At 42.4% G+C, this 15,665-nt stretch overlaps 1 long non-coding RNA gene across 4 annotated transcripts in view; it reads right to left on the reverse strand.

The window, feature by feature from the left end:
- Positions 1-13,158, reverse strand: part of LOC121043428 (uncharacterized) — a 53,088-nt gene extending 39,930 nt beyond the window's left edge. For 2 of the 4 annotated variants that reach the window (XR_005796831.1, XR_005796829.1), the window contains exons 1-3: positions 12,938-13,158; positions 12,102-12,155; positions 5,591-5,739 (exon numbers count right to left, since the gene is read on the reverse strand). This is a non-coding gene — a long non-coding RNA (uncharacterized LOC121043428). Of the gene's footprint in view, positions 1-5,590; positions 5,740-12,101; positions 12,156-12,629; positions 12,712-12,937 lie in introns of all 4 variants that reach the window. The other 2 variants (XR_005796830.1, XR_005796832.1) reach the window with 2 other exon arrangements.
- Positions 13,159-15,665: the final 2,507 nt, after the last annotated feature.

The raw sequence follows: 15,665 nt of genomic DNA on the forward strand, positions 1-15,665 counted from the left end.
TGTGGAGCCCACTTTGGATCTTCTGTCCCCTTCTCTCTCTGTCCCTCCCCTGCTCACACACTCTCCCTCAAAAATAAATAAACATTAAAAAAAAAAAAAGTCACATGCTCCACTGACTGATCCAGCCAGGTGCCCCTGTTACATATTTTTTACCACAACAAAAAATGCTTTCCCAGCATGCCTGGGTGGCTCACTCGGTTAAGTGTCCGACTTCGGCTCAGGTCATGATCTCATGGTTCGTGGGTTCGAGCCCTGCATTGGGCTCTGTGCTGACAGCTCAGAGCCTGCAGCCTGCTTCAGATTCTGTCTCCGGATCTCCCTGCCCCTCCCCCATTTGTGCTCTGTCTCTAAAATAAATAAACTTTTTTTTTTTTTAATTTTTTACATGCTTTCTCTCGCAGCTTCTATTATACTTCATGCTCTTGGCTTCTCCTTTCCTACCTTCTTAGTCTCCTAGTCAAGCCACTTCTTAGTCTCCTAGTCAATTCCTTCTCTACCTGGATGAGAAATGCTGTAGTCCTTCCTTCCTTCAACAAATATTTGAGTGTCTACTGTATGCTAGGAATAAGCAGTGAACAAGAGACACAAAGTTTCTCCTATGGACCATATATTCTTACTAGATAGGTAATAATCTAGAAACAAATAAGTAAGTAAATATGTAGCAAGTTAGATAATCATAAGAGATACAACAACAGATAGATAGATAGATAGATAGATAGATAGATAGATAGATAGATGAAGCAGGTTAAGGGAAATTGGAAGAGTCAAGGATAGAGGCTGCTATTTCTTTACAGGATGCTCTGTTAAGGTTACATATGAGCAGTGAAATGTAGGTGGTGGGGAAGCAAACAATGCTGTTATATGGAAAAGCTTTCTAAGCAGATCACAGTGCAAAGGCCCTGAGGCAGAACAGAGTGCTTGAAGGATAGCAAAGGGCCCAGGGTGATGGAAGCAGAATGAGATGAGTGTGTACTCCAGGAGGTAATAGGGCTGGGGATATAGGTCATAAACAGCCTGAGAGACAGTTTCAGTCTGATTGAGAAGAGAAGCAAATAGAGGAATGACATGACCTGACAAATGTTCTGACAGGACCATTCTGGTTGCATTGTTAAGAATAAACTAGAGGAGGGGGACGCCTGGGTGGCTCATTCGGTTAAGCGTCTGACTTCAGCTCAGGTCATGATCTCACAGTTCATGGGTTCGAGCCCTAGGTCTGGCTCTGTGCTGACAGCTCAGAGCCTGCAGCCTGCTTCAGATTCTGTGTCTCTGTCTCTCTGCCCCTCCCCTGCTTACACCCTGTCTTTCTCTGTCTCTCAAACATAAATTAAAATGTCAAAAAAAGAAAAAGGAAGAAAAGAAAGAAAGAATACACTGGAGGGTGGCGCCTGGGTGGCTCAGTCAGTTAAGCATCTGCCTCTTGGTTTCAGCTCAGGTCATGATCTCAGGGTTCCTGGATTCGAGCCCTGCGTAGGGCTCTGTACTGACAGTGTGGAGCCTACGTGGGATTCTCTCTGCCTCTCTCTCTGCCCCTCTCCCCCTCTCAAAATAAATAAATAAACTTTAAAAAAGAGTAAACTAGGGGCACCTGGGTGGCGCAGTTGGTTAAGCGTCCGACTTCAGCCAGGTCACGATCTCGCGGTCTGGGAGTTCGAGCCCCACGTCAGGCTCTGGGCTGATGGCTCAGAACCTGGAGCCTGTTTCCGATTCTGTGTCTCCCTCTCTCTCTGCCCCTCCCCCATTCATGCTCTGTCTCTCTCTGTCCCAAAAATAAATAAACGTTGAAAAAAAAATTTTTTAATAAAAAAAAAAAAAAAAAAAGAATAAACTAGAGGAGGGAAGGGTGGAAGAGCTACTATAATAATCCAGGGGAGGGGCGCCTGGGTGGCGCAGTCGGTTAAGCGTCCGACTTCAGCCAGGTCACGATCTCGCGGTCCGTGAGTTCGAGCCCCGCGTCGAGCTCTGGGCTGATGGCTCAGAGCCTGGAGCCTGTTTCCGATTCTGTGTCTCCCTCTCTCTCTGCCCCTCCCCCGTTCATGCTCTGTCTCTCTCTGTCCCAAAAATAAATAAACGTTGAAAAAAAAAATATTTAAAAAAAAAAATAATAATCCAGGGGAGAGGAGAAGATGGCTTGGACAAGAGAGGCAGTGGCAGACATAATAACAAGTGGAAAATTAAGGAGCTCTCCTGGAGGGAGGATTTATTGACCGACTGGATATAGGATGTGAGAAAAAGAGGAGTGATCAGGTAACTCAAAGTCTGGGGTTTGAGCAACTGGAGGATGGAGATGCCATTTGCAGAGTTAGAGAAGACCAGGAGGGTGAAGGTCAAGGTTGGGCTTTGAGCATTTGGTCTGAGATACCTATCGGATATTCAACTGGAGACAGCTGGACACGTGGACCTAGAGTCCAGCACAGACATAGAACTTGGAGGTCCAATCCTGGGTCCTCCCTCCTCTTCCTCTTCACCCTCTATATGATCTCACCCATTTCCTCAGCTTTCCATACCACCTGTAGGCCTCATGGGCATTTGTTCTCTGCTGGTATTTAAATGTAAGACAGCACCATGTGACGTTGCCTCCCTTCCCTGAAAGTTCTACGTGTGAGGTAACTGGCAGTTTCACTACCCCCATTGTGCGCTCTAGTGAAGTTGGCAATCGCTAACAGACATGTGCTGTACAAGAAAACAAAGATCACATTTTTTGAGGGTTCCTGACTGTCCAGGACTTTTTTCAGAAGTTCCCTGTAGAATTTTCAGAACAAAAATAGGTGTGAACTGTGTGCACTTTGGAAAGGAATGAGTTGGCCACTGTAGGGCTAAGATTGGTATTGTTCGCAGAATGAAATTCCTGTTCACTGATGTTGTTTTGGGTTGGGCTGACCTTACGAACTGGATTTCTTTTCAGATGGGTGTATTTTTCCTTATTGCAAATTTCCTTCAATTCATCAGCAGAAATTCTAGCCACTTTGCTGGGAGCTTGTGACCCTGGGTTGGACGGCTTAGGTATTCGCCTTTTGACAAATGCTTATTTATTTATTTTTTTGGACTTTCTGCTTGGCACTTCCCGCTTTCCCCCTGGTGACCTTTTCTGGCACTACTTTCTGGTTTCATCCCCTACAAATCACTTCCTTTGGGTCACTTGAGTCTTTCTCCCATAGGAGAGTCTAATCATTTCCAACAACAAAGTTGAAAAAGACCTTCCTAGATTCCTGCCCTACCATTCATTCAGCGATTCCTGGGTTTCGTGACTTGGGTGAAATTCACACATCCATTGCTATATTTATCCATACTAAGAATTGCCATGGTGCTCAAAAGGGCACTGCATTTTCTAATACAATCCACACAGTACCTTGGGTAATTTGTGGCAGGCCCCAAGGTTCTCTTGTGGCCTGAGAGAACTCATTTTCTCTGGATTTGCCTGTCCATAAAGGTTTACTTATTTACCTATAATCTACCTGCAAGAAGAATGTATGGCTACTTATAAAAATGTAAGCACTGTAGCAAAATAGAATAAATTTGAGATGAGAAACATACAGCAAAGGGAGAAGAAGTAGGATACAAGTCATGAAGTCTCTGCTAAAGATGGATCAGAGTCTGGGGCGCCTGGGTGGCGCAGTCGGTTAAGCGTCCGACTTCAGCCAGGTCACGATCTCACGGTCCATGAGTTCGAGCCCCGCGTCAGGCTCTGGGCTGATGGCTCGGAGCCTGGAGCCTGCTTCCGATTCTGTGTCTCCCTCTCTCTCTGCCCCTCCCCCGTTCATGCTCTGTCTCTCTCTGTCCCAAAAATAAATAAACGTTGAAAAAAAAAATTAAAAAAAAAAAAAAGATGGATCAGAGTCTCCATAAGCAACACAAAGAGAGAAACATTATATAATGAGGTATAAAATGCGCAGAGCCCCTAATGGATAAAAAACACCAGCTGTATAGGACGAGCACAATTGCACTGTCTCCCAGGAGTCCACCCGAAGGACTTTAGAAAACAGTGTCCTACTGTCTTTCTCAAAGTGCAGTGAAGGATTTCATGGGACCTCCTTGTAATACCAAAGCACCAGTTAGCAGAAGTATTTCTACCTGAGGCTACAAAAACATGATTAACCTCCTCTGACACTACCAGAGGGTGAAGAACGAATGGAATGACCTCCATAGAAATGCTGTGAGGGCCTCAGGGAAGAGAAATGAGAAAAGGGTCTGGTGACAGTTCTCTGATTTTTAGGGCACTGTAAGAATGCCAAACACCACTCAGGAGCTAAGGATTTGATCAGATCTGCTACCAGGGCCATGATACCAAAGAACCTGTTTATCAAATTCAGTGATCTGAATGCCATGGTGACCGCCCCCCTCCCTTCTTTTGTCCCCCCAGAAGGAAAGTGGGATAGGAGGAAGCAGTCTTGAGAGGCTGAGGAACAGCCCCAAGAAGGGATGTGAAAGAGGGCCTCACTTAAATAGGGCCGGATGAACTTCTGTGGGTTGCTTTGGCCCCATAATGACTTTTATTGGGTTTTTTTTTTTTAGCTTTTAATGAAATTCAGGTGAGTCTGTTGTACATTGTCTAGCGAGGATGGTGATGGTAGATGTTAGATTTGGTTTATTCACAGTCCAAGTTCACACAGCATCTTTTTCACTAAAACTTGCTTTAGCTTCTTCCTATCTGGGCGTGTCAGTCTAAATTTCATGATATAACTCAGGAAATGGAAAAATGGTTTTCAACTAGAGGGGGGAAAAATGAATTTAGATCAGCAAAACTCAACTCTTGTAGCCATGATTTAATTGTTGCTAATGTGAAGTTAAAAGTGTTCTCATTCTTAAGCTTAAATCAGCATGTAATTGACACACGAATTTTCATAACTGGCCTGTGAAATGTACAAGGGGGATCCAAATGAATCCAAGAAAGTAAGGCTCGTATGTTTCTTTGCATTAAGAAAGAATGGAGGGGCGCCTGGGTGGCTCAGTCGGTTAAGCGTCAACTTCGACTCAGGTCATGATCTCACAGTTCGTGGGTTCGAGCCCTGCACTGGGCTCTGTGCTGACAGCTCAGAGCCTGAAGCCTGCTTCAGATTCTGTGTCTCCCTCTCTCTCTCTGCCCCTCCCCTGCTCACGCTCTCTTTCTCAAAAATAAAATAAACATTAAAAAACTTTTTAGAAAAAAAAGAAAGAATGGAGGAGAGGGGAAGAAAGGAATGAAAATTCTGAAATACTGACAAATATTAATCATCAAAAATTAAAAGTCCCTCAAAAGGAAGGATAATAATAGCTTTCTCTGAATCACCATTCAATCTGCACAGTATATCATCACCAACAGGAATCTTGCACTTACACGGTGGGGGCTTGCGGGGGGGGGGGGGGGGGAGGGGGGGCAGGAAGCATTTTTTTTCTAACTTCTTTTTCAGACTAATGACTACCTTAATCTCCAGTATGGTAATTCAATATCATCTAGAGTTGAGACAAATACTTCTGTATAGGCTAAGTTACGCTAATAAATTTATTTAAAAAAAAATAAAAAGTTTCAAAAGTATGTGTTACCAAACTTAGAAATTGGAAAAAAAAAAAAAAAGTAAGACTTTCAAAACTATATGTTACTAAAAATAACACTGACCCTTGATATTTGTCTGAAGAATCCTCTGGAGAGAAAAGGATTTCATCCATTGGAGATAAATGGGGCCAACTCATCCGTGATCTTTGGTTTAATTAGCTAAACTCTTCCAGATGGAGGACATTCAAAGCAAAGGAATATTTCTGAGCCCCCTGGAATTGTTAATAAGCATAACAATATGTTACATGTACAAGAAAATATGTGTCTTTTATCTTTGTCTTTAAAGGGCAAATGAGGAAGTACTTGGTAGCATTATGATTTTCAGTTTGATTACTGAAAAAGAAATGTCCGAATTTTATTCAATGCTGAACAAACAAACTGAGTATTTGCTTTACTCCTATGCTAAGCATGGGGCTGGGGGTGGTGGATGAGACAAGCCCCCGGCCCTATGGAATCCACCATTTAAGTAGAGGATACGTTCCAGTGCCTAGCGCAATGTAAGGGCTGGATAACTATTTGTTGAATAAAGAAGTGAATGATGTAGACGTTTGTATAAGGAATCGCATTAATAAAGGTCTGAACAAGTTACTGTGGTCAGAGGAGAGCGTGGGGGACCTCAAGCTGTCAGAGAAGGCTTCACAAAGAAGGTTGTCAGGAACACAAAAGACTTCCAGACACAGAAAACAGCATGCTTAACAGCATGGAGAGAAGAAAAGAGTAACATGTATTTAGGCAACAGCTAGTAATTTGGTGTGGCTGGAGCATAATGTGTATATACAATGTGCCTGGAAGATAGTGAGACCACGGAAATGGGCTGGGGCTCATTTAAAGAGGACCCTGAAAGCCAAAGGTTAGACTTGATCCTTGAGTACGTTAATGGAATTTTAGAAAGATAATAGAAGACACAGTATGGATGGAGTATGTATAGAAGTGAGAAGGAAGTAAAGGATACCAAAGGCTAAGAGCCTTGTTTGTGACTGGCACTAGGATGGGTCCAGCACATATTTACATTAAATCTCATTTAATCCTTGGAATACTCTGAGTGAGTAGAAAATACTATCCTAATTTTCGGGGGGGGGGGGAGGGGCCTCAGAGAGGTTAAGCAACTCTCCATAGCTCACACAGCTAATAAAAGATGGAGCTAGGATTCGAAATCAAGGCAAGAATCTCGGAGAGTAAAAACGCCATTGGACCTATACGAATTAGTATCAGGAAAAACAGACACTGGAAGTTTGGAGAAAGTTAGCAAGTCGCACATGCAAGACACAGAAAGAAAAGCATGACTATACAAAAGGATATTTACAGTAAGGGAGATACAACACAGGAAGTGGGAAGATAATCATAGAAAAACCACAACATGTGTTTTTAAAATGCAAAGCCCCGGGGAGGAGAAAGCAAACGATACAATAATGCCATTCACTCTGGCCTCCTGTGCATTTGGTTTCGCTCTTTACTTTTTTTTTTTTTTTTAACTTTAAACAATTTGTTATGAGAGTAACAAAGATACAGCTCATGATCTTGCAACTCTAATGCCCTAAATCAGAAACAGATGGTACCTAGTGTACCCTGTTTCCTAGAAACAGCAGAATTTTGAGGACAACACCCTCCGAGCACCGCACCACTGATTTCAGTTCCTTCACAAAGACTAATACACGGCTAAATAATGTGGTTGCTGGGCATTGTATTGAAACATCTGTTTTTCTTGCTCGAGAACCTTCTTGAAGGTCAAAACTTCTCTGTGTTTTTATTGTTGTTGTTTTTTTTTAATTTCAAAAGTAATCCATTCTTATCATTTCTGAACATGGAAGAAAATTAAAGTCCCCTGTAATCCTTCTACCTTGCAATAACCAATGACCACTTTAACATTTTGACAACATTCTTCTAGTTCTTTTTCTACACATACACGGGCATAAATACACACACATGAACAAACTTTATAGAAAATAGGATGTATACAAATTGTCTTCTGATCTGTTTTGTTCATTGGATATATCATTAATGTTTTTTTTTCCATATCCCCAAATATTTATGATGACCACTAGTATTCCATCATATCATATAAATTAATCTATTTAACCAATCTATTTTTCATCCAACAAATTCTGTTCATGGAACACCCACTTTATGTCAGAACTGTGCTTGGTACTGGGTGCACAGTGGGGAGTGAAACAGTCAAAATTCCTGCCCTCATGGAGTATACTGTCCTGTTACTGATGTGTAGCTTATTTGAGAACTTTTTTTAAGTAGGCTCCATACCCAGCATGGAGCCCAACGTAGGGCTTAAACTCAGGACCCTGAGATCAAGAACTGGGCTGAGGTCGAGTCCAACACTTAACCAACCGAGCTACTCAGGCACCCTGCTTATATTAGAACTTACATTATTAGAAAATTGCACAGTGAAACCTGGCAAATGCTACCTCTACTGGGTGGTCAAGGTTAACATCATTGGTGAAAGCTCATGTAGACAGTTTGTCCCCAGCTTAATAACTAAAACCCCCGTTTAATAATGATTTTTTTTTTTTAATCAAGAGACATGCTACAAAATATCTGACCAGTGCTCCTCAGAACTGTCAAGGTCATCAAAAATAAGGAAAATCTGGGGCGCCTGGCTGGCTCAGTTGGTAAGAGCATGCAACTCTTGATCTTGTAAGTTCGAGTCCCACATTGGGTGTGGAGATGACTTAAAAATAAAGTATTTAAAGGGACACCTGGTGGGGCGCCTGGGTGGCGCAGTCGGTTAAGCGTCCGACTTCAACCAGGTCACCATCTCGCGGTCCGTGAGTTCGAGCCCCGCGTCGGGCTCTGGGCTGATGGCTCAGAGCCTGGAGCCTGTTTCCGATCCTGTGTCTCCCTCTCTCTCTGCCCCTCCCCCGTTCATGCTCTGTCTCTCTCTGTCCCAAAAATAAATAAACTTTGAAAAAAAAAATTTTTTTTTAAAAATTAAAAAAAAAAAAAGGGACACCTGGGTGGCACAGTTGGTTAAGCATCTGACTTTAGCTCAGGTCATGATCTCGAGGTTCGTGAGCCCTCACAGCCGGCTTTCTGCTGTCAGCGCGGCATCTGCTTTGGAAAATCAGTCTCCTTCTCTGCCCTTCTCTCTCTCAAAAATAAATAAACCTTAAGGAATGTTTTAAAAAATAAAATCTTTATGGGGCACCTGGGTGGCTCAAACGGCTAAGTGTCTGACTTCAGCTCAGGTCATGATCTCACAGTTCGTGGGTTTGAGCCCTGCATTGTGCTCTGTACTGACAGCTCAGAGCCTGGAGCCTGCTTTGGATTCTGTGTCTCCCTCTCTCTCTGCCCTTTCCCTCTCACACTGTGTGTGTCTCTCAAAAATAAACATTTTTTTTTTTTTAAAAGAAAAAAGAAAATCTTAAAAAAAAATAAGGATAGTCTGGCAAACTCTTACAGTCTTGAGGAACCTAGGGAGACATGACAACTAAATGTAATAACGTAGTGTTCTGGATAGAATCCCAGAACAGAAAAAGAATAGTAGGTTAGGGGTACCTGGGAGGCTTAGTCGGGTAAGTGTCTGACTTTGGCTCAGGTCATGATCTCGTAGTCCATGAGTTTGAACCCTCATCGGGCTCTGTACTGACAGCTCAGAGCCTGGAGCCTCCTTCAGATTCTGTGTCTCCTTCTCTCTCTGCCCTTTCTCTGCTCACACTCTGTCTTTCTCTCTCTCTCAAAAATAAATAAACATAAAAAAAATTAAAGTAGCTTAAAATTAAGGAAATATGAATACAGTATGGATTTTAGTTAATAAAATGAAATCAATAGTGGTTCATTAGTTGTGATGAATGTAATATGCGAATAGCAGTTGTTAACAATGAAGGAAATGAGGAGGAAGGATGGATGGAGTACAGAAGAACTCTCAGTACTATCTTTGCAACTTCTCTGTGTATCTAAAACCATGCTAAAATTAAAAGTTTATTAAAAATAAACACTGTGACAGTCATCCTTGCTTATTGAAGCACATCTCTGATTGCTTCCTTTGGATAAAGCCCCAAGAGTGAAATTGCTGAGCCAAAGTGTATACAAATTCTTATTTAGTAGAGATTAATTTTACAGTGTTATATATAGATGTTTTGCTGACTTTCTGAAGATGGGTTAGCCTTATGCCTTTATCCCTGCGTTTTCCTAGCTGGAGATCCAGGAGCTGGAAGAAAACCTAAGAGACCATGAATCCCAACTACCTCATGTTATAGACGAGAAGGAGTCAAGTGACTTGCCCAGGGTTGAGCACCTTGTTAACAGTGGGAAGTAGAACTCGTATCCCTGCAGACTGTCATCTGGGCTGGGCTGGGCTGTCCATGAGCATGTGCAAAAGAAATAAAGTTTTCTGACTCATAGTGGAATCAGTGATCAACAACCAGACCTGCCTCTATTTTCTGTAGGTAAACATACGGGTTTGCTTCCTTTGTTTTGGACACAGTTGCTAGGAACGAAAAGGATTTTTAAAGTTTCAGAATAGATTTATTTTTATTATTTTTTAATGTTTATTTATTTTTGAGAGAGAGAGAGAGAGAGAGAGAGAGAGAGAGAGAGAAACACTGGATCCGAAGCAGGCTCCAGGCTCTGAGCAGTCAGCACAGAGCCGAACATGGGGCTCAAACTCACGGACCATAAGATCGTGACACTTAACCGACTGAGCCACCCAGGTGCCCCTTAAAGAATGGATTTAGACACAACTAATAGAATTGCTTGACTCAATCCCTGGGCAAATTATTTTTCCTTTCTGAGCTATTGCTTCCCAATCAGAACAATCAATCTCTCAATCTTCTCTCAATCCCTCTCTCAATCTTCTCAACAATCCCTCTCAATCTTCTGAGAGGGACCTCGTAGAAATTAAGTAGCTAGAGCAGATTATCTGCTGGAGCCTTAGAAAGAGAAATGTCATTTAAGGAAAAGGCATTTGAATGAGAACAAAGGGCACAGTTTCTGTTAAGCAGTCTGTCATATCCCAAGAAAGTTCATTTCCTTGCCTGGTATGGTCTCTAGACAAGGAAAATCCCAGACTTGGCATTGGTAAGGAAGAAGAGGGCGATAGGAAGGAAGGGAGAGAATTGTTAGACTTCTTGGCTGGAAATCAGAAACAAATAGTTCCCGAGCCTGGCATTGTCAGGGGCCAGCGTCAGGACCAGCCCAAGAAGGCAGACGAGGAACATTACCGGTCCTGACTTGGCTCCACACACCGTTACTCAACAGAAAGTGGTGCGTAAGCAGGATTCTGGAGGATACAAGAGAAATGTAAACAATCACTGGGTGCGGACCTGCGGTTGCCTATAGAAGCTTTGCCAGGCCCGAGATTGCAGGAGTACATTTTGACTTTTAATTCCCAGACATTCTTCCAGGATTTGGGCAATGACAAAGGCGAGCTAAAACAAACTAAAGGCTGGGAATTAGGAAAGCACTGGCCTCTAATCTCAAACTGGAGCCTCTAATCATAGTCCTAACCCTCGCTCAGGTTAGCGAGCATCTTTGCTCTGCAACATGGAAATGACTTATTTTATTTGCCTATAAACATCTGTCAGCACCTGCACTGAATTGAAACTTGGCAGACAAAATGAGGAAGGGGCAACACTTCTAAAAACTCTTCCTATTTTTATGATTTGAACCGTTTACGTCTTTGAAACAGTAGAACAGGAGAAAGACATTAGATAACTTTCAGGATCAGATAAAAGGAGGAAAGAATTAAACAGATGGCAAGAATCTCCCATTATTATTTATTGCAGTCATGATTTTGCAGACATGCAAAGATGTGGGCAGTTTGATTGGCACTGCTTGTGACTGTGCAGCAGAAAAAGAAGTGATGGCCCTGAGTTTCGAGAGAGGACAGGATGAGGGGCGCCTGGGTGGCTCAGTCGATTGAGTGTCCGACTCTCGATTTCAGCTCAGATCATGATGTCTCAGTTCATGGGACCGAACCCCACATCATGCTCTGCGCTGACAGCGTGGAGCCTGCTCGGCATTCTTCATTCCCTCTCCCTCTGCCCCTCTCCTCTACTCATGCTTTCTCGGTCTCTCTCTCTCTCTCTCTCTCTCAAAATAAATAAATAAACACTTTTAAAAAGGGGGGTGGGTGGGGCGCCTGGGTGGCGCAGTCGGTTAAGCGTCCGACTTCAGCCAGGTCACGATCTCGCGGTCCGGGAGTTCGAGCCCCGCGTCAGGCTCCGGGCTGATGGCTCAGAGCCTGGAGCCTGTTTCCGATTCTGTGTCTCCCTCTCTCTCTGCCCCTCCCCCGTTCATGCTCTGTCTCTCTCTGTCCCAAAAATAAATAAAAAACGTTGAAAAAAAATTTTTTTCTTAATAAAAAAAAAAGGGGGGTGGGGAACAGGATGAGATGGGAGCATCTGGGTGTGATCTCAAAAGAGTCCAGAACTAAATGAAAATCTATACTTTAAAATGTGGATTTCTAGCTTAACTGTATTGTGTGCTTTTACCTACAAAAGTAGTTCTGGGCTCTATTCATGCAAATAAAAACTCTTTACTGGATCAGCTTTGATCTTGGTCGGTAAGGTCAATATTAATTATATTTCACTGAGATGACTTAACTGCCCCCTGTTGGGCTTACCTATGAGTCTGGTTCCTTGTTGCTGCCTTCAATCCTACCTCTGGAGTTCCATTCCTTTAAATTGGATGGTAAGCAGATCATGTATCACAGGTCAATACCAGTCGACCAACAGAAGTCTGAATCACTATGTTGAAATGATATTAAGGTAGAAAAGGGCTCCCACGACTGATAAGCAAGATAACAAGAAAGGGAAGAGAGGCAATGTCTGTGGGTTAAGGCAATGTGTGTTGCAGTACCCATTCTTCTGGAAAGGGTTATTTATTAAGCTTTTATCTATTATCGGCACCTCAGTGTGGATATACTGGAGCTGGGTTTGTAGATACAGCATTGGTATTTTTAGAAGCAAAACTCAGGATGTATGGTTTAAGCAAGGACTTTCTTTTACTGATTTTGTAAATTAAATCACGTACCAATTCTCACAAAGATATACAAGTAATATTTGATTAAGCATGTAATGAATCACAACCTATTGAAATTTGTGGGAATTATTATATAAAAGGTAATGAAAACACTCCAGGGCACACCTACCCAAGGATAAGTCCAAAGCACAGGACAGTCAACTCTGGCTGGGAACCCTGCGCTTTCAGGGGCCATCAGAGGGCCCTGGTCTCTGAAGTCATGGTGGTTTCAGAAGCAGGTCGAAAGTATAATGAAAAAAGGAAGTGAAAAGTCACTGACATACTTCACTTATTCCACAATTTTGCTTTTTTAAAAGAAACTTCTCTGCAGGGCTCGGCACTAAGCGTTGCTTTGGGAGAGCTTCAGTCTAGATAGCATGGTCAGGGTAATTATTAACTACTTACAATATCATCCTGGCTCCCCCTGAATTCACTGACCTTACAGTGATGTCTTCTCTTTTTCAGCAAGGATCTTGTGGGCCCACACACATGCTAAGGCTCTCTATATTGAGGTCAAATCAACCTTTCAAAAAAAAAAATTATTTACAAAGTTTGATTTCAACTGAAATAAAACTTACATCTACAACAAGAATTCACCAAGTTATTTTTTAATTAAAAAAAAAAATTGGGGGGGGGGGCGCCTGGGTGGCTCAGTCGGTTGAGCATCCGACTTCATCTCAGGTCATGATCTCATGATCTGTGAGTTCGAGCCCCGCATCGGGCTCTGTGCTGACAGCTCAGAGCCTGGAGCCTGCTTTGGATTCGTGTCTCCCTCTCTCTCTGCCCCTCCCCCGCTTGTGCTCTGTCTCTCTCTGTTAAAAATATATAAACATTTCAAAAAATTTAACATTTATTTATTTTTGAGAGAGACAGAGCACGAGCGGGGGTGGGGCAGAGAGAGAGGGAGACAGAATCCAAGGCAGGCTCCAGGCTTTGAGCTGTCAGCACAGAGCCTGACATGGGGCTTGAACTCACAGACTGCGAGATCATGACCTGAGCTGAAGCCAGAGGCTCAACCAACTGAGCCACCCAAGTGCCCCTCACCAAGTACTTTAAGCACGGAGTTGTAAAGAGAAACATTTCAATAAACTCTAACTCCTCAGCAAGAATGAAAAAGCTCTCTCCACTGTAACTCCATCCTTCTCAACCACTTCCCAACCCGGTTCTCTCCATACACTCAAGACTTTTAAGCCTAGAATGCTTTCTCCTTCTTGTGCATATCTTTTACTACAATGATCACACTTTACTGTTATCTGTATTTCTTTGTCTATTAAACCTCAAAAACAGAGAACAGGAAATGTGTATTCTGTCCAGATACCTCCTGAATACTTCGTCACTGCCAGGCACTGTGCCAGGCGTGAGAGATACGACAGAAAACAAGGTGGACAAGATCCCTAACTGCATAGAGCTCAATCCAGTGGGGTCTTTCTAACCCAAGTGCCTAGCTCATGGTAGGTGTGCAATCAAGACTGAAAGAATAGGGGCACCTGGCTGGCTTTCAGTCTGTACCACCTGTGACTTTTGATCTTGGGGTCGTGAGTTCAAGCCCCACACTGGGCATAGAGCTTACTTTAAAAGAATAAATGAAAGAAAGAAAGAAAGAAAGAAAGAAAGAAAGAAAGAAAGAAAGCAAGCTTCTGCCAGGAATTTATAAATTAGTTGCTTAGGTTAATATGACAGCACATAGGTAAAAGGCAGAAATAGGAAATCTTAAGTCAATTGCATTGTGGTTGAATCCCGAGTCATTTCCACCATCACTAATGGCAATTATTGAAAGTAACAGCCCAAAGAGCAGGAAACCACATTCTTAGAATCCAAAAGAAAGCAGATTATGTAAAAAAGCTTTTGATGTGGAAGAATACTAATTCCGATTAAAAAAATTATTACCTAAAAACTAAGATCCATATACATGGAGAGTAGAACTCCTGACTTATTCTGATGCTTCTTGAACTGACTATATCATGGAAATAAAGGTCAAAGAAGGCTCCGTAGTCAGGAAATGCTGTGCACTAATAGATACATATTTTTTAAGTTTATTTATTTGGAGGGGAGAGGCAGAGAGAGAGAATCCCAAGCAGGCTCCACGCTATCAGCACAGAGTCTACTGTGGGGCTCAAACTCATGAACCGTGAGATCATGACCTGAGTCAAAATCAAGTGTTGGATTTAACCAACTGAGACCACTGAGGCACCCTAGATATTTTTAACATATTGGGAAAATGACAATAAAACAGTGTTTCTGAATTTTTTTCCCATAAAACAATGATCCAATGAGTTGTTCCCTGAAAAGAGTATAAAGTGTCTGGAAAACATCACACATAAGCCCCTCTCGCAGCTTCACAAAGCACGCTATCATATTAATGTCTCTGAAAAGTTCTGCAGAAAAGAAATATGTTTAACTGTGTTAATCATCATTTCCCATACTTACTTAAACCACCAAATTCTTTTCTTTTTAATTTATTTAAATTCAAGTTAGTTAACATACAGTGTAGTCTTGGCTTCAGGAGTTGAACCCAGTGATTCATCTCTTACGTATGACACCCAGTGCTCATCCCAACAAGTGCTCTCCTTAAGGCCCATCACCCATTTAGCCCATCCCTCCCCCCAGCTCCCCTCCAGCAACCTTCAGTTGTTCTATTTAATAGTCTCTTATGGCTTGCCTCCTTCTCTGTTTTTGTCTTACTTTTCCTCCCCTTCCCGTGTTCATCTGTTGTGTTTCTCAAATTCACATATGAATGAAATCATATGATATCTATCTTTCTCTGACAGACTTAATTCACTTAGCATAATACATTCTAGTTCCATCCACATTGTTGTAAATGGCAAGATTTCATTCTTTTTCATTGCCAAGTAGTATTCCATTGTGTGTGTAGATTTCTTTTGTTTAAATTTTTTTTTAACGTCTTATTTATTTTTAAGACAGAGTGAGAAAGAGCAAGCGAGCAAACAGGTGAGGGGCAGAGAGAGAGGGAGACACAGAATCCGAAGCAGATTCCAGGCTCTGAGCTGTCAGCACAGAGCCCGATGCGGGGCTTAAACTCACAAGCTGTGAGATTATGACCTGAGCCTAAGTCAGACACTTAACCAACAGAGCCACCCAAGCGTCCCTTTGTGTTTGTAGATTTCATTCTTTTTCATTGTCAAGTAGTATTCCTGTGTGTGTGTGT

This window comes from Herpailurus yagouaroundi, unplaced genomic scaffold (assembly GCF_014898765.1).
Source record: "Herpailurus yagouaroundi ecotype Mexico unplaced genomic scaffold, PumYag 187, whole genome shotgun sequence".
Classification (NCBI taxonomy): Eukaryota; Metazoa; Chordata; class Mammalia; order Carnivora; family Felidae; genus Herpailurus; species Herpailurus yagouaroundi.